This window comes from Manis pentadactyla, chromosome 11 (genome assembly GCF_030020395.1).
Source record: "Manis pentadactyla isolate mManPen7 chromosome 11, mManPen7.hap1, whole genome shotgun sequence".
In the NCBI taxonomy this organism is placed as follows: Eukaryota; Metazoa; Chordata; class Mammalia; order Pholidota; family Manidae; genus Manis; species Manis pentadactyla.
The window spans coordinates 40,858,675-40,885,486 of NC_080029.1; the positions used below are offsets into that span (position 1 = coordinate 40,858,675).

General features: G+C 38.8%; 1 long non-coding RNA gene across 2 annotated transcripts; it reads right to left on the bottom strand.

The window, feature by feature from the left end:
- LOC130679500 (uncharacterized) lies at window positions 1-26,794 on the bottom strand. Of its 2 annotated transcripts, XR_008992479.1 has the most exons (4): window positions 26,512-26,794; window positions 26,063-26,180; window positions 24,476-24,536; window positions 1-1,603 (listed from the first exon to the last, which is right to left on the bottom strand). It is a non-coding gene; the product is annotated as an uncharacterized LOC130679500 (long non-coding RNA). The 2 variants fall into 2 exon arrangements; XR_008992480.1 differs by lacking the exon at window positions 24,476-24,536.
- Between the last annotated feature and the right edge of the window lie 18 nt (window positions 26,795-26,812).

A 26,812-nucleotide genomic window follows, 5' to 3' on the forward strand; every position in this document is an offset into this window, starting at 1 on the left:
ATTTATAGAATGTTTTTCTTGTGATGAGAACTTTTAAGATTTATTCTCTTAGCAATTTTCAATTATGTAATACAATATTATTAACTGAAGTTGCCATGGTGCACATTATATTCTCATGACTTACTTATACTATAACTGGAAGTTTGTATCTGTTGACTCCCTTTACCCATTTTGCCCACCTCTGACCACCTGCCTCTGGCAACCACCAATCTGTTCTCTGTAACTATGAGCTTGGTGTTTGTTTGTTTACATTCCATATTATAAGTAAAATCATACAGTATTTGTCTTTCCCTGAATTATGACTTACTTCCCTTAGCATAATGCCCTCAAGGCCCATCCATGTTGTCACACAGGGCAAGATTTCATTCTTTTTTAAAATTATTTTTATGGCTGAATAATATTCCTGTGTGTGTGTGTGTATGACATTTTCTTTATCCATTCATCTGTTGATGGACACTAAGGTCGTTTCCATATCTTGGCTATTGTAAATGTTACAATAAATCTGGGGGTGCATATATCTTTTCTAGATAGTGTTCTTGTTTTCTTCATATAAATATCCAGAAGTGGAACTTGCTAGATCATATGGTATTTCTATTTTTAATTTTTTGAGTAACCTCTATACAGTTTTCCATAATGATTACACCAATTTACATTCCCACCAATGGTGCACAAAGGTTCTCTTTTCCCCATGTCCTTGTCATCAGTTGTTATTTCTTGTCTTTTTTATAGTAGTCATTCTAACAGGTATGAGGTGATATCTCACTGTGGTTTTGATTTGTATTTCCCTGATGATTAGTGATGTTGAGCATTTTTTCATGTGCCTGTTAGCTATCTGTATGTCTTCTTTGGAAAATTGTCTATTCATATCTTCTGCCCATTTTTAAATTGGATTGTTTTTTTGGTATTTGGTTGTATGAGTTCTTTACATATTTTGGGGATTAACCCCTTATCAGATATTTGATTTGCAAACATTTTCTCCCACTCAGTAGGTTGCCTTTTCATTTATTGATAATTTCATTTGTTGTGCAGGGGAAATCAATTTTAATGTTATTTTTAACTCAACATATAAAAATATTTTCATTTTAATATGTAATCGATATAAAAAGTTATTGATGAGCTGTTTCATGCTTTCTTTCATATGAATTCTTCAAAATCCAGTGTATATTTTATCCTTATAGCACATCTAAATTCAGACAAGCTGCATTTCAAGTGCTAATAGACACCTTTGAATAGTTACTATCATGTTCAATGATGCAGTTGTAAATGATTATTTTTAATTTTTTCATTTAGAATTAAGATGAATATTAGACTTAGCTTTGGCTGCATGGGGAGAAAACACAAAATAATAATGGCTTTATAAAGATAAAAGTTTATTTCTTTGTTGTACAAAGTTGGGAGATAGTGTCAGGGACCCAGCTTTTCTTATCTTGTTGCTCTGATATATGTGGTCTCTATTAGTAATGTCATCTCATGGTCTAAGAAGCTTGCTCCTTCTCCAGTCATCACAACTGCATTCCAGCCAGCAGAGGGGAGAAAAGAGGAGGAATTTTCATATAATAATCATATACCATCAGTCAGACCTTAGACACAAGTCCACAGATAGCTGCGAGAGAGGCAGGAAAATTTAATGTTAATTTAAGGTAGCCCTATGTCCAGTTTCAAATTGGAGATTTACTACTAGAGAAGAAAGGGAAATGTATAATGAGGAGGAACTATTAGTCTTTATTTCAATAGGATCTTTGAAATCTCAATAGTTTTTGGAGGACATTGTCTTAAATATACCTGTCACTGTTTGGAAATGAAACAAGGCCTCTTCAGGGTTACACCTACTTTAATAGAACTAACCCATGTATTTGTTAATTTACTGGCAAATCTACTGACATTTAACATTCCAGAATAACAGAGATTCTAAGTGGTGTGACCTTAGAACTATAGCAGTATGGAGAACTGGTGCTATTTGTGACATTCAGAGAGTTTTCTAGTACTAAGTTCCCTTCAGTCTTGGCTTATAACCAGGTTATCTGACATGACTTTTCTTATTCTGGCTTCCCAATCTTGTGTTCATACATAAAACATGTTTGTGTTAAGAAATGTATTGAGGCGGATTGGAGCCAAGATGGCGGCGTGAGTAGAGCAGCAGAAATCTCCTCCCAAAACCACATATATCTATGAAAATATAACAAAGACAACCCTTCCTAGAATAAAGACCAGAGGACACAGGACAACATCCAGACCACATCCACACCTGCGAGAACCCAGTGCCTCGTAAAGGGGGTAAGATACAAGCTCCCGGCGGGAGAAGAGTAGGCAGAGTGGGAGGGAGACAGAGCCCAGGACTGCCGAACACCCAGCCCCATCCATCCGGCCAGAGCGCAGACAAAGTGCATGCGCGGAGGGCCCTGGATACTAGGGAAACAGGGCAGCAAGAACAGTGAGCGGGTACCGGAGGACTGGTGCCAGAGGACATAAAAAAAGCGAGCGGCCATTTTTTTTTTTTCTGTTTTGTTTTGGCGGGTGCTTTTTGGAAGTCTTAAAGGGATAGGGACCCCAACACTAGGGGAACAGGGTAGCAAGACCCGTGAGCAGATGCCTGAGGCTGGCGCCGGAGAATAAAGAAAAACGAGCAGCCATTTATTATTTTTATTTTTATTTTTTTATTTTTTTAATTAAAAAAAGTTTTTTTTTTTTCTTTGTGGTCGTTGTTTTGTTTTGGCGGGTGCTTTTTGGAAGTCTTAAAGGGGCAGGGCGGGACACTTAATCCAGAGGTAGGGAATCCAGGGATCTCTGGGCACCCTAATCCCCTGGGCTGCAGGGAGCTCGGAGGCCCCTTACAGAGATAAATAGCCTCCCAGCCTCTCCCCCTCCAATGCGACTCCACCACGGTGGAGTAGCTGCCCGAGCCAGGCCACGCCCACAGCAACAGCGGAGATGAACTCCATAGCAGCCGAGCAGGAAGCAGAAGCCCTGTCTGCGCGCAGCTGCGCAGCACAAGCCACTAGAGGACGCTGTTCTCCCAGGAGAGGAGGGCCACAAACCAACAAGAAGGGAAGTTCTTCCAGCCGTCACTCGTCCCAGCTTTGCAAACTATTCCTATCACCATGAAAAGGCAAAACTACAGGCAGACAAAGATCACAGAGACAACACCAGAGAAGGAGACAGACCTGGCCAGTCTTCCTGAAAAAGAATTCAAAATAAGAATCATAAACATGCTGACAGAGATGCAGAGAAATACGCAAGAGAAATGGGATGAAGTCCGGAGGGAGATCACAGATGTCAGAAAGGAGATTACAGAAATGAAACAAACTCTGGAAGGGTTTATAAGCAGAATGGATAGGATGCAAGAGGCCATTGATGGAATTGAAACCAGAGAACAGGAACGAATAGAAGCTGACATAGAGAGCGATAAAAGGATCTCCAGGAATGAAACAATATTAAGAGAACTGTGTGACCAATCCAAAAGGAACAATATCCGTATTATAGGGGTCCCAGAAGAAAAAGAGAGAGGAAAAGGGATGGAAAGTATCTTGGAAGAAATAATTGCTAAAAACTTCCCCAATCTGGGGGAGGAAATGATTGAACAGACCATGGAAATACACAGAACTCCCAACAGAAAGGTTCCAAGGAGGACAACACCAAGACACATAATAATTAAAATGGCAAAGATCCAGGACAAGGAAAGAGTTTTAAAGGCACCTAGAGAGAAAAAGGTCACCTATAAAGGAAAACCCATCAGGCTAACATCAGACTTCTCGACAGAAACCCCACAGGCCAGAAGAGAATGGCATGATATATTTAATACAATGAAACAGAAGGGCCTTGAACCAAGGATACTGTATCCAGCACGACTATCATTCAAATATGATGGTGGGATTAAACAATTCCCAGACAAACAAAAGCTGAGGGAATTTGCTTTCCACAAACCACCTCTACAGGACATCTTACAGGGACTGCTCTAGATGGGAGCACTCCTAGAAAGAGCACAGCACAAAACACCCAACATATGAAGAATGGAGGAGGAGGAATAAGAAGGGAGAGAAGAAAAGAATCTCCAGACAGTGTATATAACAGCTCAATAAGCGAACTAAGTTAGGCAGTAAGATACTAAAGAGGCTAACCTTGAACCTTTGGTAACCACGAATTTAAAGCCTGCAATGGCAATAAGTACATATCTTTCAATAGTCACCCTAAATGTTAATGGACTGAATGCACCAATCAAAAGACACAGAGTAATAGAATGGATAAAAAAGCAAGACCCATCTATATGCTGCTTACAAGAAACTGACCTCAAACCCAAAAACATGTACAGACTAAAAGTCAAGGGATGGAAAAACACATTTCAGGCAAACAACAGCGAGAAGACAGCAGGGGTTGCAGCACTAATATCAGACAAAATAGACTTCAAAACAAAGAAAGTAACAAGAGATAAAGAAGGACACTACATAATGATAAAGGGCTCAGTCCAACAAGAGGATATAACCATTCTAAATATATATGCGCCCAACACAGGAGCACCAGCATATGTGAAACAAATACTAACAGAACTAAAGGGGGAAATAGACTGCAATGCATTCATTCTAGGAGACTTCAACACACCACTCACCCCAAAGGATAGATCCACCGGGCAGAAAATAAGTAAGGACACGGAAGCACTGAACAACACAGTAGAGCAGATGGACCTAATAGACATCTATACAACTCTACATCCAAAAGCAACAGAATATACATTCTTCTCAAGTGCACATGGAACATTCTCCAGAATAGACCACATACTAGGCTACAAAAAGAGCCTCAGTAAATTCCAAAAGATTGAAATCGAACCAACCAACTTTTCAGACCACAAAGGCATAAAACTAGAAATAAACTGTACACAGAAAGCAAAAAGGCTCACAAACACACGGAGGCTTAACAACACGCTCCTAAATAATCAATGGATCAATGACCAAATCAAAATGGAGATCCAGCAATATACGGAAACAAATGACAACAACAACAACACTAAGCCCCAACTTCTGTGGGACACAGCAAAAGCAGTCTTAAGAGGAAAGTATATAGCAATCCAAGCATATTTAAAAAAGGAAGAACAATCCCAAATGAATAGTCTAATGTCACAATTATCGAAATTGGAAAAGAAGAACAAATGAGGCCTAAGGTCAGCAGAAGGAGGGACATAATAAAGATCAGAGAAGAAGTAAATAAAATTGAGAAGAATAAAACAACAGCAAAAATCAATGAAACCAAGAGCTGGTTCTTTGAGAAAATAAACAAATAGATAAGCCTCTAGCCAAACTTATTAAGAGAAAAAGAGAGTCAACACAAATCAACAGTATCAAAAACGAGAAAGGAAAAATCACGACGGACCCCACAGAAATACAAAGAATTATTAGAGAATACAATGAAAACCTATATGCTAACAAGCAGGGAAACCTAGGAGAAATGGACAACTTCTTAGAAAAATACAACCTTCCAAGACTGACCCAGAAAGAAACAGAAAATCTAAACAGACCAATTACCAGCAATGAAATTGAAGCGGTAATCAAAAAACTACCCAAGAACAAAATCCCTGGGCCAGACGGATTTACCTCGGAATTTTATCAGACATACAGGGAAGACATAATACCCATTCTCCTTAAATTTTTCCAAAAAATAGAGGAGGTGGTGATACTCCCAAACTCATTCTATGAAGCTAACATCACCCTGATACCAAAACCAGGCAAAGACCCCACCAAAAAAGAAAACTGCAGACCAATATCCCTGATGAACGTAGATGCAAAAATACTCAACAAAATATTAGCAAACCGAATTCAAAAATATATCAAAAGGATCATACACCATGACCAAGTGGGATTCATCCCAGGGATGCAAGGATGGTTCAACATTCGAAAGTCCATCAACATCATCCACCACATCAACAAAAAGAAAGACAAAAACCACATGATCATCTCCATAGATGCTGTAAAAGCATTTGACAAAGTTCAACATCCATTCATGATAAAAACTCTCAGCAAAATGGGAATAGAGGGCAAGTACCTCAACAAAATAAAGGCCATCTATGATAAACCCACAGCCAACATTATATTGAACAGTGAGAAGCTGAAACCATTTCCTCTGAGATCGGGAACTAGACAGGGATGCCCACTCTCCCCACTGTTATTTAACATAGTAATGGAGGTCCTAGCCACGGCAATCAGACAAAACAAAAACATACAAGGAATCCAGATTGGTAAAGAAGAAGTTAAAGTGTCACTATTTGCAGATGACATGATACTGTACATAAAAAACCCTAAAGACTCCACCCCAAAACTATTAGAACTGATATCGGAATACAGCAAAGTTGCAGGATACAAAATCAACACACAGAAATCTGTGGCTTTCCTATACACTAACAATGAACCACTAGAAAGAGAAATCAGGAAAACAACTCCATTCACAATTGCATAAAAAAAAAAAATACCTAGGAATAAACCTAACCAAAGAAGTGAAAGACTTATACTCTGAAAACTACAAGTCACTCTTAAGAGAAATTAAAGGGGACACTAACAGATGGAAACTTATCCCATGCTCATGGCTAGGAAGAATTAATATCATCAAAATGGCCATCCTGCCCAAAGCAATATACAGATTTGATGCAATCCCTATGATACTACCAGCAACATTCTTCAATGAACTGGAAGAAATAATTCAAAAATTCATATGGAAACACCAAAGACCCCGAATAGCCAAATCAATTCTGAGAAAGAAGAATAAAGTAGGGGGGATCTCACTCCCCAACTTCAAGCTCTACTATAAAGCCATAGTAATCAACACAATTTGGTACTGGCATAAGAACAGAGCCACAGACCAATGGAACAGACTAGACAATCCAGACATTACCCCAGACATATATGGTCAATTAATATTTGATAAAGGAGCCATGGACATACAACGGCGAAATGAAAGTCTCTTCAACAGATGGTGCTGGCAAAACTGGACAGCTACATGTAGGAGAATGAAACTGGACCATTGTCTAACCCCATATACAAAAGTAAACTCAAAATGGATCAAAGACCTGAATGTAAGTCATGAAACCATTAAACTCTTGGAAGAAAACATAGGCAAAAACCTCTTGGACATAAACATGAGTGACCTCTTCTTGAACATATCTCCCTGGGCAAGGAAAACAACAGCAAAAATGAACAAATGGGACTATATTAAGCTGAAAAGCTTCTGTACAGCAAAAGATACCATCAATAGAACAAAAAGGAACCCTACAGTATGAGAGAATATATTTGAAAATGACAGATCTGATAAAGGCTTGACGTCCAGAATATATAAAGAGCTCACATGCCTCAACAAACAAAAAACAAATAACCCAATTAAAAAATGGGCAGAGGAACTGAATAGACAGTTCTCCAAAACAGAAATACAGATAGCCAACAGACACATGAAAAGATGCTCCACATCGCTAATTATCAGAGAAATGCAAATTAAAACTACAATGAGGTATCACCTCACACCAGTAAGGATGGCTGCCATCCAAAAGACAAACAACAACAAATGTTGACGAAGCTGTGGAGAAAGGGGAACCCTCCTACACTGCTGGTGGGAATGTAAATTAGTTCAACCATTGTGAAAAGCAGTATGGAGGTACATCAAAATGCTCAAAACAGACTTAACATTTGACCCAGGAATTGCACTCCTAGGAATTTACCCTAAGAATGCAGCAATCAAGTATGAGAAAGATCAGTGCACCCCTACGTTTATCGCAGCACTATTTACAATAGCCAAGAATTGGAAGCAACCTAAATGTCCATCGATAGATGAATGGATAAAAAGATGTGGTACATATACACAATGGTATACTACTCAGCCATAAGAAAAGGGCAAATCCTACCATTTGCAGCAACATGGATGGAGCTGGAGGGTATTATGCTCAGTGAAACAAGCCAAGCAGAGAAAGAGAAACACCAAATGATTTCACTCATCTGTAGAATATAAGAACAAAGGAAAAACTGAAGGAACAAAACAGCAGCAGAATCACAGAACTCAAGAATGGACTAACAGGTACCAAAGGGAAAGGGACTGGGGAGGATGGGTGGGTAGGGAGGGATAAGCGGGTGGGAGAAGAATAGGGGTATTAAGATTAGCATGCATGGGGGGGTGGGAGAAAGGGGAGGGCTGTATAACACAGAGAAGGCAAGTAGTGATTCTACAACATTTGCTATGCTGATGGACAGTGACTGTAAAGGGGTTTGTAGGGGGGACCTGGTATAGGGGAGAGCCTAGTAAACATAATATTTGTCATGTAAGTGTAGATTAATGATACCAAAAAAAAAAAAAGGCAGTTCCTGTGTGGAGACCTCCAATGAGTCCTACACAAGTGTATAAAGGGCATATAAAAGTATAGGCAAAGGATCTGTTTGTGTTTATACAGAGGATCAAAGCCTAATTGGGCTACCCTGAAAATGAACTAAGATACCATATGAAAAAGAACTTCCAACATCAGCACTCTCTGGAAGACTCATGCCAGAAGATGATCATCAAAAACCCCAACAAATATCCACGCACTGCTACAGCTGTAGATGCACTCATCCCACCAGTTCCTGGACTTGCCATGGGAATGAAGAAGGAGATATCTAAACTGGCCTGTGCATACAGTAAAACAAATTTGACTGGATCTATACTGTTGGAACTCAAACAAGAATTAGGAGAAGTGCAAATTGTAGCGCTCCAAAATCTTACAACTACAGACTATTTACTGTTAAAAGAACATATGGGATGTGAACAGTCCCCAGGAATGGGTTGTTTTAATTTGTCTGATTTCTCTCAGACTGTTCAAGTTCAGTTGGACAATATCCACCATATCATAGATAAGTTTTCACAAATGCCTAAGGTGCCTAACTGGTTTTCTTGGTTTCTTCACTGGAGATGGCTGGTAATTACAGGTATGTTTTGGTTATGTAACTATACTCCTATTATGTTAATGTGTGTGTGCAATTTAATTAGTAGTTTAAAACCTATACATGCTGAAGTTACTCTACAAGAAGATATGTCAAAGAAATAATCAATCTTCCCATGTTTTCTTCCATCTGCTACTTCTATAGCTTTTCTTCTTCCTTCCTAATTACAACCCTTAAATAGAATTCGTGCCTCATATCAAATTTACCGAGTATCATAATTCTTCCAAGTGGTAAAGATACCTCAGGACAAATGCTGGGCATAGAAGCCACAGGGCATAAATATGCAAAGAAGTAAAAAGCTAACCTTTTCAAACAATAAGGCTTCCCTCTCACTTACCAACTTCACATTTCCCTGTATGGCCCCGGAAGATGACTGGTTAGCCAGAGACGGGTAAGATTCCTCAAGGGAGGAACAACCTAAGACAGGCACAGTCGCAGGGGGGCCATCAGGTGAGAAATTGGGGATCAACAGAGGTGAGGCTTAGAACCTCACCCCCCCTGTTCTGAGAGAAATCTTCTGCATACGTGGATGTTTTATTGCCCTGGTCTAGCTTGGATTAACACATAGTCTACAGGCACACACCTGATCATCTACATTTGCTCTCTTACAACACTAAACTATGTTTTCTACCTTTATCTTGTATCTACCTACCACTTCAGCATTTTATTAAAAATAATAATAATAAAGAGAGAAATGTGGTATCCACATATAAATCAAGTATAAAAATCAAATGAGTATTCATTATTTGAACTGACTGTTTATAGTTCATAATGCATGAGCAAAACCAAAAGTTTCTGTGATGACTGCCCTTGTACTGTTCACCATGTAACTTATTCACTATGTAAGAATTTGTTCTCCATGTAAGAACTTGTTTGTTATGCTTCAAAAGATTGGAGACTGATGAAAATTAGGCTTGGGGTGGATTAATGATTGTGCATTGAGCATTGACTCCCCTATACAGAATTTTATTGTTGTTAACAACCATTTGATCAATAAATATGAGAGATGCCCTCACAAAAAAAAAAAAAGTACACCCTTCCAATTGTAAAATAAATATGTAACCGGGATGTAATGTATAGCATAAGGAATATAGTCAAAATATTGTAACAACTTGGTATGGTGATAGCTGGTACCTAGAATTATCATGTATATAAATGTTGAATCACTGTGTTGTACACCTGAAACTAATGTAATGTAATACTGTGTGTCAACTACCCTTCAATAAAAAATAATTATCTACAAAAAAAAAAAAAGAAATGTATTGAGCTACATGGAGGACAGACTCCATTTCCCTCCTTTTGGCAGGTTGTTTGTTACAGTTTATCCACTTTGTTAGGTATTATTGTTTTCTTCCTAAATACTGTAAATACCCAGAAGACAAGGGCCTGTATTACTGCTTTTCAGTTTCCTGGACACAACTTCAGTAGAGAATTAAAATGAACAGATGTTTGATATTTACAGCTAAATGCATTGCTACTTTAAAGCTACGAAATTTAGGGCAAATATTCAAAGTCAAGATTACAGATAGCACAAAAAACTGAAAGCCAAAATCTTCCTGCTTTTCTTCAAGGACAGTTGTCTACTTTTTCAAGCCTAATTTTGAAATGAAAGTTCTCTCATTCTCCACTCTCAATTAATATTTTTAACTTCCAGTCCAACAAAAAGCACTGGTGTTCCCAGAAAATAAATTAAATTTCATGGATACTTGAAGCCTGGTGATAAGCAAATGGGTTTCCAGCTCAGGCTTTACAGCATCTTAAAGTGACTTCGATAATCTAAACAGGTACAGCAACATTCTCAAAATGAATTCATTTTTACTCAATTTCGTAAACGAATGCATTAGTAGACAGTTCAGGATTGTTTGAGAAAAGGAAGGAGAGAGGAAACAATGAAGGAAAGTAAAGTGTCATACAACCAAATAAATAGGAAATATTCACAGTTTGAGCCTCACTGTGATTTTTTTCTACTAGACAGTGCAGCTCCCAGGAGTCAGGGTCCCTCTGTCAGGTCGTGGGCGTGTGCTTGCCACACTGTGGTTACTCAACAGGTGAAAGTTGTGAGATGACAGAACAATTAAGACTTCTTCATTACACTGGCCCAAGAAATAACCCCTGAAGGACTGCCAATATCCTTTTACTAACCAAAGTTGGTTGAGTTAAAAAGATACCTGAATAAAAATGATGATTTCAAAGAAATCACTGTCACTCTTCCCAAATCAAGCTCTTTTTAAGAAGTGAATCATGGTTGTAGTGATCATTTAGAACTATTTCAGCAGCCCCTCAATTGTGTTCAAAGGAGAAAATAATACTAGAAAAGATTTAAGCCCCTTCTAAAGTTACAGATCAGAGAATGGAGTGGGAGAATAAAGGAGATGATTGCAGATGAGAGCTTTGTGTTCTTCAGGTGTAGGTGCCTCCTCTTTCCCTGATGTCTAAGATTCAAGGTTACGTCTTTCATTCTTCACTTCTCACTTTTACTTCTTCCTAATTCAGTTGAAATGATGATTTAACTCACCTGCACTCCTTGTTTTGAATGTCTCAACTCTTTAGATTGCTATTAAGAATTTTCCACTTGGATATTCCATTTAAAGGAAAAAAAAGGCTTATTTCTTCAAGGCTTTGAAAAATATTCTTAGATTTACCACTAATTTTATTCCCCTTGGCTTTACTTCTAAGTTCAATGTAAATGAGTTGCTAAGCATTTGGAGGGTTATTTGAGCCATAAATACAGGTACTCAAGTGAAAGCTATGTGAGACACTAATGAACAGCTGTAATAAAACTGACAGGTATTTCAAATACAAGTTTATTTTCTTTCTTTTTGGGGGATAATAATATGCTCTCCTAATTTTTAGAATATCCCACTCTTTCCTAGTTTTCTAGAACATGAAAGCATATTTACTAGACAGAGCTTTTAGTTTAGAATTTTACCACACAAATCTCCTGATTAGAACAGCTATTCTTAACCTTTTTGGTTTCCTTTGTACTCTTGAAAATATTGAGTACCCCAAAGAACCTTTCTTTATGTGAGTTACAGCAACTGATATTTACCACATTGGAAATTAAAACTCAGAAATCTAAAATATATTTATTAATTTATTTTTTTAAAAGCTCATTACATGTTAACATAATTAACATTTTTATGGAAAATAACTATTTTCTGAAAGAAAAACTTTAGTGAGAAACACAGCATTGCTTTACATGTTTTAAAAATTCTGTAGTGTCTGACTTCAGGGAAGATGCTTTTGCAGTCAATCTGTTGCAAATTCTTAGATCATGTTATCATGCTAGGTAGTCTCATGCTATCATGAAAGAATGAGAGTGGGAGGTAAATAACATCTTAATATTTGTTATGAAATCAGGTTTGACCTCGAAAAGTCTGAGGCCATACATTTGGGACCACTGATTCAGAACAATATTTGGTCCATGAAGAAATAAGGTGTGATATTCGTAATTAAAAATAAAGAAATTTAGAATTTTAGGCCTAGAAGCTGCTCTATTAAGTATTGGGACATAATTTTTTGAATATATTTTAAAATAATTTATTCACTCTTTAAGTTGTAGAGGTAGAGATTAGTTTTAAAATTCTGAAAAATTCCACATTTTTGACATTATTGAGTGTCAATATGTGGGAAAAGTTGGGGTTCCTATGGCCAGGATCCTCACTGAACCTAAACCACTTGATGATGTAACTGGCCTGTTTCTAGGTAATTGCTTTCACACCCATAGGCAATAAGCTATTATTGACTGAGTCGCTATATAAAGAATTCGGCCCAGTGCTCTGGGCGGAGGTAGAGATGTTAGTGCTTGACCTGCTTCTGGGAGAACAAGCCGGGTAATAAACCCTTTCGCTCCAAGAACGTTTTACTGTCATTTCTTTGGTCACACTGAATCCATAGTGAACTTGCCCGGGGCTGAAATCCATTGGCAAGACACAATAATGTAAGAATATACACACACACACACACTCACACACACATTTACACTGAGAAGGACTTAAAATAATCTTCAGAAGTTATCTGTGATCTTACTATTTTAACTAGTTACCACTGTCATACTGCCTAATAGAGTCAGCATGGAAATAGCCCAAGGTTCTGAATGTTAACTTCAGAATCGTCTGGCCTTGTGAGTTTGTGCAAGTTACCTCATTTCTCTAAACCTAGCATCCTCATTTGTGAAATGGGAATAAAAGTGCCTGGAATGCAGAATTTTAAGGATGAGAGCATGTGTGTATGTGTGTGTGTGAAGTCAGAGAGCTAATAGCTGTGCCTGTAAGGATTAAGCCCCCACCTCACAGTTTAGCAGGGATTTTCACGGACAGCTATGTTGAGCTCCCCCTGGAAGCAGGTGGGGGTGGGGGTGAACTCATGAGTAAGGAGGCTTTGGCAAAGCTTACTTGCAGTTGGGCTGCAAAGACCCCACTGAACCAACATCAGGCCAGATCCAAGTGAGATGAAGCCGGGGCAGCAGAGGAGCGTGCGTGTCAGTTACTACACGGTACAGGGACACGAAAGTCAGAAACTAGGGAGGACCCAGGAATGAAAGACAAAGAGCAAACCACCAGGTCACCAGAGAGGAGTCTCAGATCAAGGCCAGGAATTAGGAACAATTAAGGCTCTGTAGAGGGTGCAAAGAATTTTGAGAGAAAAATGTGAGGCTGTGCTTGAGCTTAGTGAGGGATGAACCACTCTGAGATGTTGGCTGGGACCAGTCACACAGTGTGGCCACAGGGGAGGGTGGGGGCATTTTACCATGCTTCTAGCCAGGCACCAGATGGATCTGGCCTGGGGGAAGTGAATATTACCCCTTTCTTTGCCTCTCTTCCCTCTTCATGTTGTAACAGAAGTGGTCTTTCTGGCAGAGAACTCATTCCATACAGAGAAAGTAATGCTGACCCCACCTAGGTGACCAATCTTCCTAATTGCCTGGAACTGAGGGGATCCCCACAGCACAAACTTCCAGCTTTAAAACTGAAAGAATTCCAGGCAAACTAGGACAAGCTGGCCACCCTGTCCCACACTATAACCAACCCCAAGTCCAGAGCAACACTCATATCACCCCAGTTAGGGCTGATGGAAGTCCTCCCTAGAACATTCTTCTCAGAGCTATTGGCAAACATGGCTCTCTTGCTCCTGGCTAGACTAATTTGGTGGGTTGGATGCCATGATTTGCCAGTGTTCATTTCACCCACTACAGGGAGAATTTATGTCTGCTAGATAAAGAAAAATCCCAATCTTTGATGAACATCTCCATCCACCTGAGCCTGAAGCAAGACCTTTCAACAATATGAACTTAAATAAATTCTCTCTTCTGCATAAGTTTGGATTTGGCTTTTGGCCTGACTTAATATAGGGAGTACCTTGAATAGAAGGCAGCTGTAAGTCATTGCATATACTTAGCTACCAGAAGCCTTTCTCACTTTGTGAGAAATGAGAGCTGACTAGGTTAAAAACTGTATTACAGGAATGCATAAACTAGAAATTCCTCTGCTTCAACCAATGCCATATGATTTCCTATCTTACACTGACTTGCTATATCTGTTAAGGTGAACTTTACTAGATTAGCCTTTTCCTTGAATTCTTATGCTGGGTGTTGTCAGTGCCATAACTGTCCTCAGTATCTCCTCAACCCCTCTGTCTTAGCTCTTCCAGCACTACATCTTGCTTTAAATATCCAATCACATTTCTTCCAGCAACTTGCTAGCATTAAATGAGCCTAGCTCTACATCTTTCTGGGTTCCTAGCTACAAACACTTCTCCTTGACCTACTTGACTACACCTTGGCCATGGCTAACTGTTGTCCCTACTTGGCCTAGATTTCCCTCATCTTGGCACCAGGAGGGACTGAGAACCAATAAATGGACCTTGGTTTAATCTTTGGACAGTTGGATTCTGTTCTCATTTGCAGCAGCCTGTTTTTGTCTTTATTTGAAATATGGTCCTCTTCCAAATAATGTTTTAGGATTTAATGATCAAGAACTTCCTCTCCTGTATCATATAACTTTGGGTAATTGGGTGGGCAAAGTGGTAAATGTGTGGAATGGGTTTGTGAAAAGCTGAGTAAGGGCTGAGTTAGCACAGATGCTGTTACAGCTGTAGTTTTCAAATTTTAGTGGGAATAAGAGTAACTTGAGGTGCATACTTGCATATTTCTGAACCTATTTCCAGTGAAAGTGACTCAGTAGGTCTGGGGTAGAGTCTAGGAATAAGCATGTGAAGCAAGATTATGAAGTGATTCTGATGTAATTGGTCTCTAGCTCACATTTTGGGAAATATTCCTTTGTGGCATGTTCAGGACATAGCTTGGGGCAAAAAAGACCCTGATAGTCTCAGTATACTAGAATAGGTGTAGGGTGGCTCATCTTTGTGATTTGAAAGTGCCTTTTGGGTCTTTTATGATGTTTGGCTTGTTTTCCTTAAGCAGTTTGGTAACCTTAGATGTCAGGATGATGAAACATGGTAAGAACTATATCTATCTATCCCATATTTCACAAACCCCAATTTTGCTAGAAACCATTTTTGCTCAGTGGCCTGCCCCAATCATTAGCATCATGGAATGTCTAGAAGGAAGATGATTCTAGACAATTGACCTTTACAGTCTCATATTTTATTCAACTCAGCAAAGAGCCAGTCTTGCTAGCAGCAACTCAGGGCTATATGAGACAGGGGCCAGGTCCTGGAGCTGTGGGACAATCATCCAAAATATAATTGTACCTCAGTACAACAAATTCTGAAAGATGTCCCTCAGTTGGGACACTGTCACAGACTGTTGGCAGGAAGTCTTTTTTTTTGCAATAATAGAACTATTTTATTAAACATATCGATGTACCTATTTTGTACAGAACACAATTAACACTTCTTCCTCTCCTGCTTCATGAGGCCACCACTCTGGCAGGAAGTCTTGGCGTATCTGTACCTGTATTCTGGGAGGGATGAACTTACCCCCTTAGAACTGGGCTTCCTAGCACCAGTATGGGTAGCTTTCATGGTACAAGTATATTGGAAATCTTGATTCTTTCATGATATCTTGGGAAGACAGAGTCCAGGAAAACCATGCACCTTCCTAGGAGAACAAAATGCCAGCTCTGGGAAGACCACAGATTCTGAGGCCTTGAGGAAAAAGTGGGCTATATATACTCAGAGTTATAGTCTTTTAGTAGAACTAAATAGTTATCATGAATAGCTAGTTTCTCAAGGTTGGCTACCAATGGTTTCAATGCCAGTGGGATTTGTCTCCTGGCCATGTCATTCACATGGAATGCAGTAGGCATGGGGATCCATGGAATGCTACTAATATGGTAACACTGGGGACAACATTGGGTGGAAATATACATGGTGTCTAGTTATCAGACAGTCTATAGTTCCTGAAAGTGCTTAGGTTGGTAGAACTTGTTGGGGATGTAGATTGACAGCTGCTAGGGTTGCTCTGTGATGAGATTCATCCTTTGCTAAGGCCCTTATTACATCAGAGCTGATTTTTTCTGCTTTCTCTCTCCACTGAGGGCTTGTAAATGACACAGTGACTCGCCTTACCAAATACAAAAAGGAAAAGAAAGCTAGAGTCAGGTTAGCCTAAGTTCATCAGTTTAAGATGGTCCTTAAGGAGGCCACCAAACTTGAGATAAATATGTAGATTTCTGGGGTAGAATTTAAGGAACACTGTATCAGCTTTAATTGGTAGGCACAGTAATCTGGACAGAAATTACAACTATCCCCATTTAGGTGGCCCCAAATGGACTAACTCTTCAGAACTTACTGAAACTCATTAACTAGAGTGGTTTCATCCAGTCCAAACTGAGTGAGCTAAATGAAATTGGCAATCCAGGCCAAGACTAAGCTGTGGCTCTGCTATTGTCCCTGAAATTTCCAGGCCCAGCCACCCCACTAGGCATCCTTCAGAACCCACTGTAGTTAAGCTGTGGATTTTCCATAGCAGCCAATCAGGAAACTGTATTTATTATCACTGGAAATTTTTATCTCTAACCGTCCTGGAGTAGTGGTTTATGAAGAAGCCCAAACTTCAAGGCACCAGTGCCAAAGTCTGAAGGTCAGAGATTTCAGTGACAGTCCTCCATTTCTTTAAAATCTATTTGGAAGGCTGAGGGAAAAAATTATAGGAGAAGCAAGAGAAGAAGGTGATGGGCTTCAGTCTTCAAATTTTTAGGACTGCTCTGACCTGCATGGCCTTGGGCTGGGGGTGGTATTCCTCTCTGCACATTGGGGTTAATGGGCAGAGTAGGCACAAACTGACAGAACCCAAGGTTAGCTTCAGAGTCTGCAGGTGCCATAGCTGAACAAGGTCTCTGCAACATAGGTGACAGAGAGCAGAAAGCCAGGAGCGAAGAGCTAGTGACTCAGGTTTATCTGGCAAGGGGGTGGAGACTTGCAAAGTGAAAAGAGGCTGATGTGAAACCAGGAAGGCCAAGTCACCAAAAGTGAAGCCAAATCTGAGGAAGAAACCATGATAAGCAGGATTGAAAGCTGAAGTTGAAGCCACTCCATCTCCAGAAGAAAATATGGTTAAAGCCAGGACCTAGGATATCATAGGATCTGGATGTGCCTGGTAGGGACCCTGGGTAGATGTCCCAGGGCTGGTATAGAGGGGCAGTGTTCCCTGGAGGTGGTGACTCTGCTTAATCTAATGGGTCCCCAATGTGTCTTCTAGTGGGACTCCTCACACTTCATTTACTTATTCAGCCATCATACATTAAGAATCTACTATATGCTAGGTACTGCCCTATAAAATGGGCATACAAATCAGTACGGAAAAAGACATCAAAAATATCAGTGATACCTTGTTTAACATATAGGAAGAAGTTTAATTTTATAGGACCAGAACAACTCTTAGTCAACATGATTTCTAAATCTGAATCACTGGCTTTGACCTCCTTTTCTCATTTCTAGTATCCAGCTTGGTACCTTCACCTGTGTCTCATCTGCACCTTCAATTCTGCATGGCCAAACATTAGCTAATTCTTCCTCTACAAATAGTTTCTCTGTGTTTTTAAAAATTTCCTCTTAAAAAAATGTCAGTGACATTTATGAACTCTTTATATCCCAAATTCTAGATCTTTGGGTCAGTTTTTACTCTTCCTGTGTTCAAACAGGTATCAAATTCTGTTGACTGAAGTATTTCTTATATTTGTCCCCCCATTTCTAATATTATTTCTTCTTTCCCAGTGCACTTCATCAAAACAATTTAAATAGCCTGCTAGCTATTTTTCTTCCCTTCTAATCCATTTTAATTGCTACTATCTTTTCTCAAATAACATTCCATACATCTCATGAAAAATCTTATCTACAAAGAAAAATTCAAACATCCTAACCTAGAATTCTAGATAATTCTAGACAATCTGAGTCCAACCAATTCTTCTATTTTTATTTCCAACTTTGTCTACACTTTGCTCTAGAAAAATGAGTTTCTCTTCTCTGTAAGTGCCCTATAATTTCTCTTTTCCATGCTCTTGCTGTTCCTTAGACCAGAATGATCTCTGTTCATCAGCTCCTTAAGTACAAATCCTAGAACTTTCAAAGTCTAGCTCAAATATTTCTCTTCCCATGAAGCTTTTCTGTTATTCCAGATGGCAGTAATCTTCGTATCTTCTGATTTGTCACATCACTTTATCTGTACCTTTTTCTTTCTGCTTTTCACTGTTTATTTTGGATTTTTGTTATTCCTATGCAAATTTTATTACTTTCATGGTTTGATTATAAACATCTTGGAAAATTGATTCATCTTTGTATTGCCAAAGTGTCTGGTACATTTGAACAAAGTTGTTGGGACTCACCAAATATTTCTTAAACTTCTTTATGTTTCTCAGATCCTTTGTCATTAGACCTGGAGCATATGGCTGGTTCTGGCCCATGTTCATTAAGAAGTTATACATAATACTTCGAGTTTGCCATATTTTGGAACAGATGGGAATTCTACACCCTGTATTCCCTCCTCCCATTCTGTGTCACTCTATAAGGCCATGTGTTCCAGATGCAACTTGGTGCAGTTTCTGTAAGTCTGACTCCCTGACTGATCACATGTATCAGAGCTCCCCCTGAACTGTACTAGATGTGAGTCAAAATAAGATATTATGTTGTACTAAGCCACTGAAATTTCAGAGTTAATATGTTACTGCAGCATAGCTTGTCCCAACCTGACAAACAAATGAAGTATTCAATAAGTGTATGAATGAACAAAGAAAGTGGATATCTATTGAATAAATTGTGTTGCTGGAACTGTTTGAAGATTGATTCACAATCTTTTGGGGGTTCTGGATTCACAGTTTTTTGCAGAAAAAGGAAAACATCATTAGACTGCAAATAGTCTACCATTTGATTACATTTTCCTACAATGCCTTAAAAACTTCATTTGTTAATCTACTATGTATGTAGTTTCATGTTTCTTTTTTCCAGGTAGCAGAATTCAGTTAGGTATTAGAGCTACATCATTAAAAGGTATATATGGGGTTTTCTTGGTGCAGTCAAGTGCATAATCCTTATCTTCCTCTGGCTCACTGACAGCCTCTACTCACCTTTCATGAATAGACAGATCTTTGGTGCTTAAGAGCATCTTACATGTATAATTTACAAGCAAAACTACTTAGTGTCTAAAGGAAGCTGCTTGATTACTTTTGAGACTCATACAACTTTTTTTCTTAGAGAATTCAAAAAAGATGAGCAAGCTTAAAGAAGAAAACATGTTTTTACAATCTAGAGACAACTTCTGTTAAAATATTACAATCTTCAAGGATTATTGAGCATATTTATAGTTTGTTTGTTGAAATGTATTCAGCCCTAGGGAAGTCTGCATCTTCCTATGACCCTCAAGGGCCTGCAACTGCAATCCTGTGGGCTGTCCTCCTTGGGCAGTGCAATGCTTTAGCCTTTTCCTCTTATCAAAATCTAAGCTCAGCTTAATAAAGCTGTCTGATAATTCACTATGAGATATTAATACTATGGATGAAGACTTACCATTTCTGGGGATGTTGCCATTTACCAAAATACCGACCTGCCAAATTTATAAAGTCAAATGTTGAATTTCTAACACCAATGACAGGCTAGAGTGGGAGAAATATTTGGCAAGAAGATCTTTCTAAGGTCTCCACAGTTAAGCTGAATAGCAACTTGTGATTCTGTTGAAGAATAACGTTATTCCAGAGGATCATCTAGATGTTTCTGCAGAGCAACTGTTTCTCTACCTGAGATAGTTGGCATATTGCTTTTAGAACAGAAGGCTAATCCCATGACTGGTGTTCTAATGTGCTGTGCCCATTTCAAACAGATAAAGACCAACATTCTCTTTTTTGCTTATTTCTTCAAGTGAAATGAAACAGACCCAAAGTGTTCCTGTTTCTTGACTATGTTCTTGGTATCCTGGACTATCTTCATGCTAAGAACTTTTGTTTGGAATCTTCTGCTATCATTAGAACTTTCACTTAGGTTGTTTTCCCAGTTGTGAAAGGCTTATCCTGACTTTATCACTGTCTTACACCTGTAACCAATTAGGGCTGTCATGGGATGATGACCAATGAATCAAGACACCTTATAAGTGCATACAAGCTACAGGGTTTGTGTGGTCCTATCTACTCTGTGACACCAGTGGTCAAACTTGCATTATGGCCTGGCTCTAGCCCTTTTATGTTAGTATTCCCCTCCATAATCCTCAGCACTATCATGTAAATTTAAGCTTCTGCCAGGTACTCTTTTAGGCTCCCATTTACAGTGGAGTTCCTGCTCAGTCCCTAAATTTGATGGAAAGGCAGCTTTATGGGTAATGAGCTCCAAGCAAGGAGAGAAAATAATGTCTTCTCAGACCACACTAATCCCAAAGGAGTCCTAGGGTCCCAAGATTTCCTAATATATTTTTCAGGCCCAAAGAACACCTCACAAATATGGTATAACATCTTGGAAAGTGCCCTATTTCTCTTTCTCATGGTCTTGCTATTCCTAGGCCAGAATGATCTCTGTTCACCATCTTGGTTTTCTCATCTTGGAAGATGTTATGACATTTCCCCCTAGGAGAGGTTGGGTCCATATGAATAAGGCCAGACCGTTTAAACTGGAACTCACCTCATAAAGTATGAGCCAACCACTAATCTGGGGTTTCAGTGATTGAAGTCTAAGGTTAGAAGAAACTAGTTTTTGGCTAACGTTCTTACTGAGCTGTCCAGGGTTCTGACTTCTTTAGAGGTCATTAGTAACTTCCCTATCCCTGGTCTTGATGCTGGTGATTTTGCTTTACATTCTGAATACTTTGGGTGTAGTCTGTGGCCCCTAATCTTGAATACCTCAGTAGCTTACTTTGAGCTGTGCTGAGTCAGGCTCTTGTCAATGGCATACTGTGTAAAAACTGAAAAATTGATTATACTGTGTCAGGACTTTTAAGTTGGAGAGAATAAGCATAGAGGCAGAATACTTACACTTTAGTAACAGCTTCTTTAGCCATGTGACTTGGAAGATATCTCTGAAGGTTTCTAAGCACCTTGGTTTTCTCATCATCCCTGAACAATAATGTGAAGAATATATGAAACATAAATGACAAAAACGCAATACAAAGAACATTTAAATATATTTGAGGAAAAAGACACCTGACTAGAAAAGTAAACACTGGACACAAAGGTAATTCAAAAAATAAGAAAGACAAATTACCCACATGACATATAAAAATTAACTCAAATTAGACCAAATACTTAAATATAAGACTTAAAACTATAAAACTCTTAGAATAAAACATAGCTGTAAATCTTTTGGCCTTGGATTAGGCAATAGTTTCTTAGATATGATACCCAAACCATAGCAACAAAAGATAAAATAGATGAATTGGACTTCATAAAAATAAGATACTTTGTGCTGCAAAGTAAGTGAAAAGATAATCCACAGAATGGTACAAAAGAACTTGTAAATCCTATATCTGTTAAAGGAATTGTATCCGGAATATATAAAGAACTCTTACAACTCAATAATAAAAAGACAAATAACACAATTAAAAAATGGGCATAGGATTTGAATAAATATTTCTTTAGAGAAAATGTACAGATGGCCAATAAGCACATGAATTAGCTACCAGAGAAATGCAAATCAAAACCACAGTGTGATATTACTTCACACCCACTAGGTTGTAATAAAAAAAGACATATAATAACAAGTGTGGCAAGGATGTGCAGAAATTAAAACCCTCATACCCAGTGCCAGCAGGATTTTTAAATGATGCAGTTAATTTGGAAAATAGCCTGATAGTTCCCCAAATAGTTAAACACAGAGTCCCCCATATGAATCAGCAATTCTAACCCTATATACCCAAAATGACAGAAAACATGCCAACAAAAACTTGTACATATTTATAGCAGCTTTATTTACAATGGTCAGAAAGTGGAAACATGTTCATCAACTGATGAATGCTTAAACAAATTGTGGTCTAGATCTGCACAATGGAGTTTTAGTCATCAAGAAAAAGGATTGGAATACTGATACCTGCCGTAACATGGCTGAAACTTGAAAACATTATGCTAAGGGAAAGAAGCCAATCACTAGGCAGGCATATATTGTTTGATTCCATTCATATATAGTGTTTAGAATAGGCAAATCTGTGGAGTCAGAAGGTAAGATTTGGATTTGTGGTAGTGGAGAGTAGGCTGATGGGTATGAGGTTTCTTTTTGGAGAAATGGAAATGTTTTATAATTGATTATAGTTATGGTTGCTCAACTATGTGAATATACTTAAAATCATTGAACCATACACTTTGTATTGTGTGCAAATTATATCTCAATAAAGCTGTTATTAAAAAAATACAAATTAACAAGAAGCACATGAAAAAATCTAATTCATTGGACATCAAATAAAAAGCTTAAATTACTAAGAGATACCATAATCTCTCATCAAATTTTGGAAATTAAAAGTATGTGTGTGTGTACTAAATGAGATCTGCTTATAGAACTATTCAAGGCAATTTACCTCTACCATGTATATTTTGGTTTTCTTCTCAAGCTTAGAATATCCTAAAAGATGTTTTGTGAGTCTAAAGCATGGAGAATTCAAGTTAAAGATCTCCTAATTCATGTTTTTTGCCCAAAGAAATAAAAAATCTTTGCAGTTTTACTCAAGTGTACAAATTAAGGAAACATAACTGGGTTTGATGAAAAGTGATCAACTCTTTTCTTCTCACCCCTACTGGGGGACACCACATGCTTGCATGGCAAATTAAGTAACAGCAGCCACTCCCCATGGACAGAAGGAGCCTGGTATGCTCCAAATGTGTCGTGAGACACTTGTGAGTGCTATGATGCTCTTCTGGGGAAAACACAGCTGTCTGTGCGTCAGGCTGTAGTCTCTATAGATTAGTTTCAATCTAAACATTCTTTCACTGCAGTTGGAAATGGAGAACTTTCCATATCAAATTCAAGAGCTTCCACACACTATAGTAGAATGAAAACCATTTTGCAAAATGAGCTGGATGCCACATAGATAAAATAAGCTCTGAACCAACTCCACACACAATGATTTCAGACAAATCTGAGGTTCCACAGTGAGTCTCATTTTCAGTTAAACTCTTATCCTATTAAGTCAGTGTGAGTGATTCCATAGTTGCATTCTCTTCTAAAAAGTTCAAATGTAAGGCCTTGGCTTGGTGGCTGGTAAGCTTATATATAATCCAGAAAAGACAAATACTTGGTGTGTGTTGTCATGCCACCCTCACTTGTATGAATGTAGCTGCTGCTTATCTGTCTAGATGATACTCTTTCCTACTGAATCTGAACATGGGCCAAGACACTTTCTCAACACAGCACCACAAGCATTCATTACTAATCAACCAATGAATTCTATTTGCTGATATGGGCTACTCCATGTTGAAATGCGTGTGTGTGTGTTGTGTGTGTGTTTTACCCAACTACTTAGAAAATCTTTGAAGTGTATTTATCTTTATGAAAGGTGTGGCTTTCTGAGTATAGGAATTATAAGTAGAAACAGACCAATTGTCACTAAATACAGGGGAACATTTCTCATCTACTTTGCTTTAAGTGCTTGAAGTGGTTACTGCTGACTCCTTGGTCTTTACAAATATAAATACCCAGGCATAATTTTTAGCATTATAAGCATTTTTTGGGAAATACTTTGGCAAGTGCTATTATATTTTAAAAATATACCTTACATATATCAACCCATTTAGTGCTCTGCAAACCCTATTACAATATCTGGGTTATAGTTGAGGAAACTGAGGCACAGAGCTCTTAAATAACTTTACTATTGAAGCTGGAAAGGATTTGTATCTTGGTTAAGGTTTACTTGCAATGCTCTTCCTGCATGTCCCCACACTCCCTCTTCCCATGATACAAGGTTTGGTCTAAGTTAAGAAACTAGTGTTAAAGAAATGCTCTTAACCACATTCCTTCTTTTGATACAATGAACAAAACTTCTTTTCTAAAAAACAATAGCTAAAGACAAAACCTGACAGGTCTTTTGTCTCAATTCTTCTTGCAAAGGATCCTTTCTTTATAAGTGCCAACCCTATTTTCTTTGTCTCAACAGCATTTTAGAACAATTCATAACTTACTGCAACTGTGAATTCCATAGTTGACTGTGTGTTATGTTCACAAATCTTCAAATTTGTCAAGCTTTGTAAGTTCACAGGGGTGCAAATAAAAAAAATAATACTGATAAACATTGGTAATTTCAAAGCATAGCAGCAAACCCAAAAGTTTCTTCACCCAAATAGATAATTATTTGTATAAATTCAAAGGTGGAACCTAATAAGATAGTTGCAAAAACTGTTAAAACTGAGAGTATACCTCTTGTCAGCAGAGAAAATAGAATCATTCATCAAAATGGAGTTTCAACTAAATTAGAAATGGAATGAAACTTCTCAATCAAAATAGAAATTTTCCATTTCCTCTATCAAGTAAAATCTAAATATACTTAACTGGCTACTTCCTCTACACATTCTCAATTAGAGTAATTATCAGCATCTGATTAAATATGGGAAATAATTAGAATGGTATTCCCAAAGTTCTAATCTATTTAGGCATAAGAAAGTTAAGAGGCTCGCATAGTTATTCCAGTTTTATAATGACGACCTTCATTAGTGTTTCTCAGAGAAACAAAATAACATATTCCACATTATTCTGTGTGTGACTCCCTTACCATTAACAATTCTAAAATATTCAGTACCCATCGATAACCACTTAATATTTTATCATTAGATTTTTCTGTGTTCTTGGCACATTATCAATAATGAAACTAAGAAATTTCCATCTGGTATTTGTGATGCTTCAGGGTATTCTAAACAATAGATCTGAAAAAAAAAAATCTCACCAGCATCCTGATTACATGAAAGGATTAAGATCCACAGAAAGACAGCAATGGAATAGTTTTTCATCTTAAAGATTTCTTAAACAGGCTCATTTTTCCCATGGAAAGATTTCAAAAACCATGGTGGCTCATGATAACCCAAGAACTTTTTGGTTATTATTGTTGGAGGCGGTAGTTTTAAAAATAGATTTATTGAGGTAAAACTGATGTACACTTAACTGCATATATTTATGGTGAACAGTTTGATGAGTTTTGACACATGTATATACCTTTGAAGCTATCACCATAATCAAGATAATGAATATGTCCATCATAATTTTTGAAAGTATCAATAATATAACATTTTGATCATTAGCTCCCAGAGGCATCTGGCACAAGTAGGCCTTATTTATTGTCTATTGAGTGAACACATTTTCTCACTGAACATCTTTCGAATATTAGTGTACTAGCAGAAGAACAAAGGGTTGCACAGGATTTAGGCTTTTAAGTTTCAGCATCTTTGAGGAGCTTCTGAATGGTGCTGAAGTTGGCCTTTGAGTATGTAAATCGACAGGTATGAAATCCTCAGTATGCCCATGGCGGCTTAGCAGTCCCACAGAGCACTCCATGCCCCACCATTTCTATAGATGGAGCGGCGGATAAGCCTTCCTCCACCCTCTGTGTTGGATTGAACCTTATTTTTTTTTCCAGCCACATCGATTTCTCGACAATGTAAGGAATCAATAAAGCACAAGTTTTGTTTGAAAAGATGGGTCTAAATATGGCAATAACACATTATATACCAAGTCACTTCTAAAGTTTCAGTTTATCCGTCAAGTATCTTCCAACTCACCAGAGAGAGCTGTAAAGGGAAAGGGGAAAAGCAGCAGCAAGCCTCCTGAAACGTCCAACTTCTCCGGTCACATAGACTGCGCACAGCTTATGATGTGCAGGGCTCTGGCTCAGGGTTTCTGAAAGGAAACATAGCTGCTTTTTGTCCTGCCTAGTGACATCCTATTTGTCCTCAGTGTTGGTAGGGTGTAGTCTGGTAAGCTCTTTTCAGAGGCCCTCCAGAGCTCTTTCCTGTACTCTGTACGGTTTGTAAACCTGTTCTGGAAACAGTTCGAGGACGCAGCACTTAACCTCGGGCTGCAGATTCCCGGGTCTCCCTCCGTCAACGCCCATCTCCATCCCTCCCGCGCCCACCGCCCCGCCCTTAGCCGATCCCAGTGGCTCTCCAAGCTGTGGCCTTGGGGGTCTCCTTGTTAGCCTCGGGTCCCAGGACACCGGTCCCGGCTTAACTTTACGAGTTGCGAGGGCGGCGTGCCTGCTCAGTCACGCTCCCGCTGGGGGCTGCTTCCACCTGCTCATCCTCTCTTTGATTCTTCCCCAGAAGAGAGGAAGACTCAAGCGGATCTGGCACATCCCTAATCGGGGCCTGCCCTCAGCAGGCCGGGGGCTGCCGTGTGCCGAGGAAGCCTCGGGCCAGGCAGGCCATTTTCACCTGCGTAATAACAGGCTCGTGAGCAGCGCGGCGGCGGCGGCGGCGCCGGGCGGGAGGAGGAGCGCGGGCGGCGGCCGCGGTGGGGCGGGGCGGGAGCGA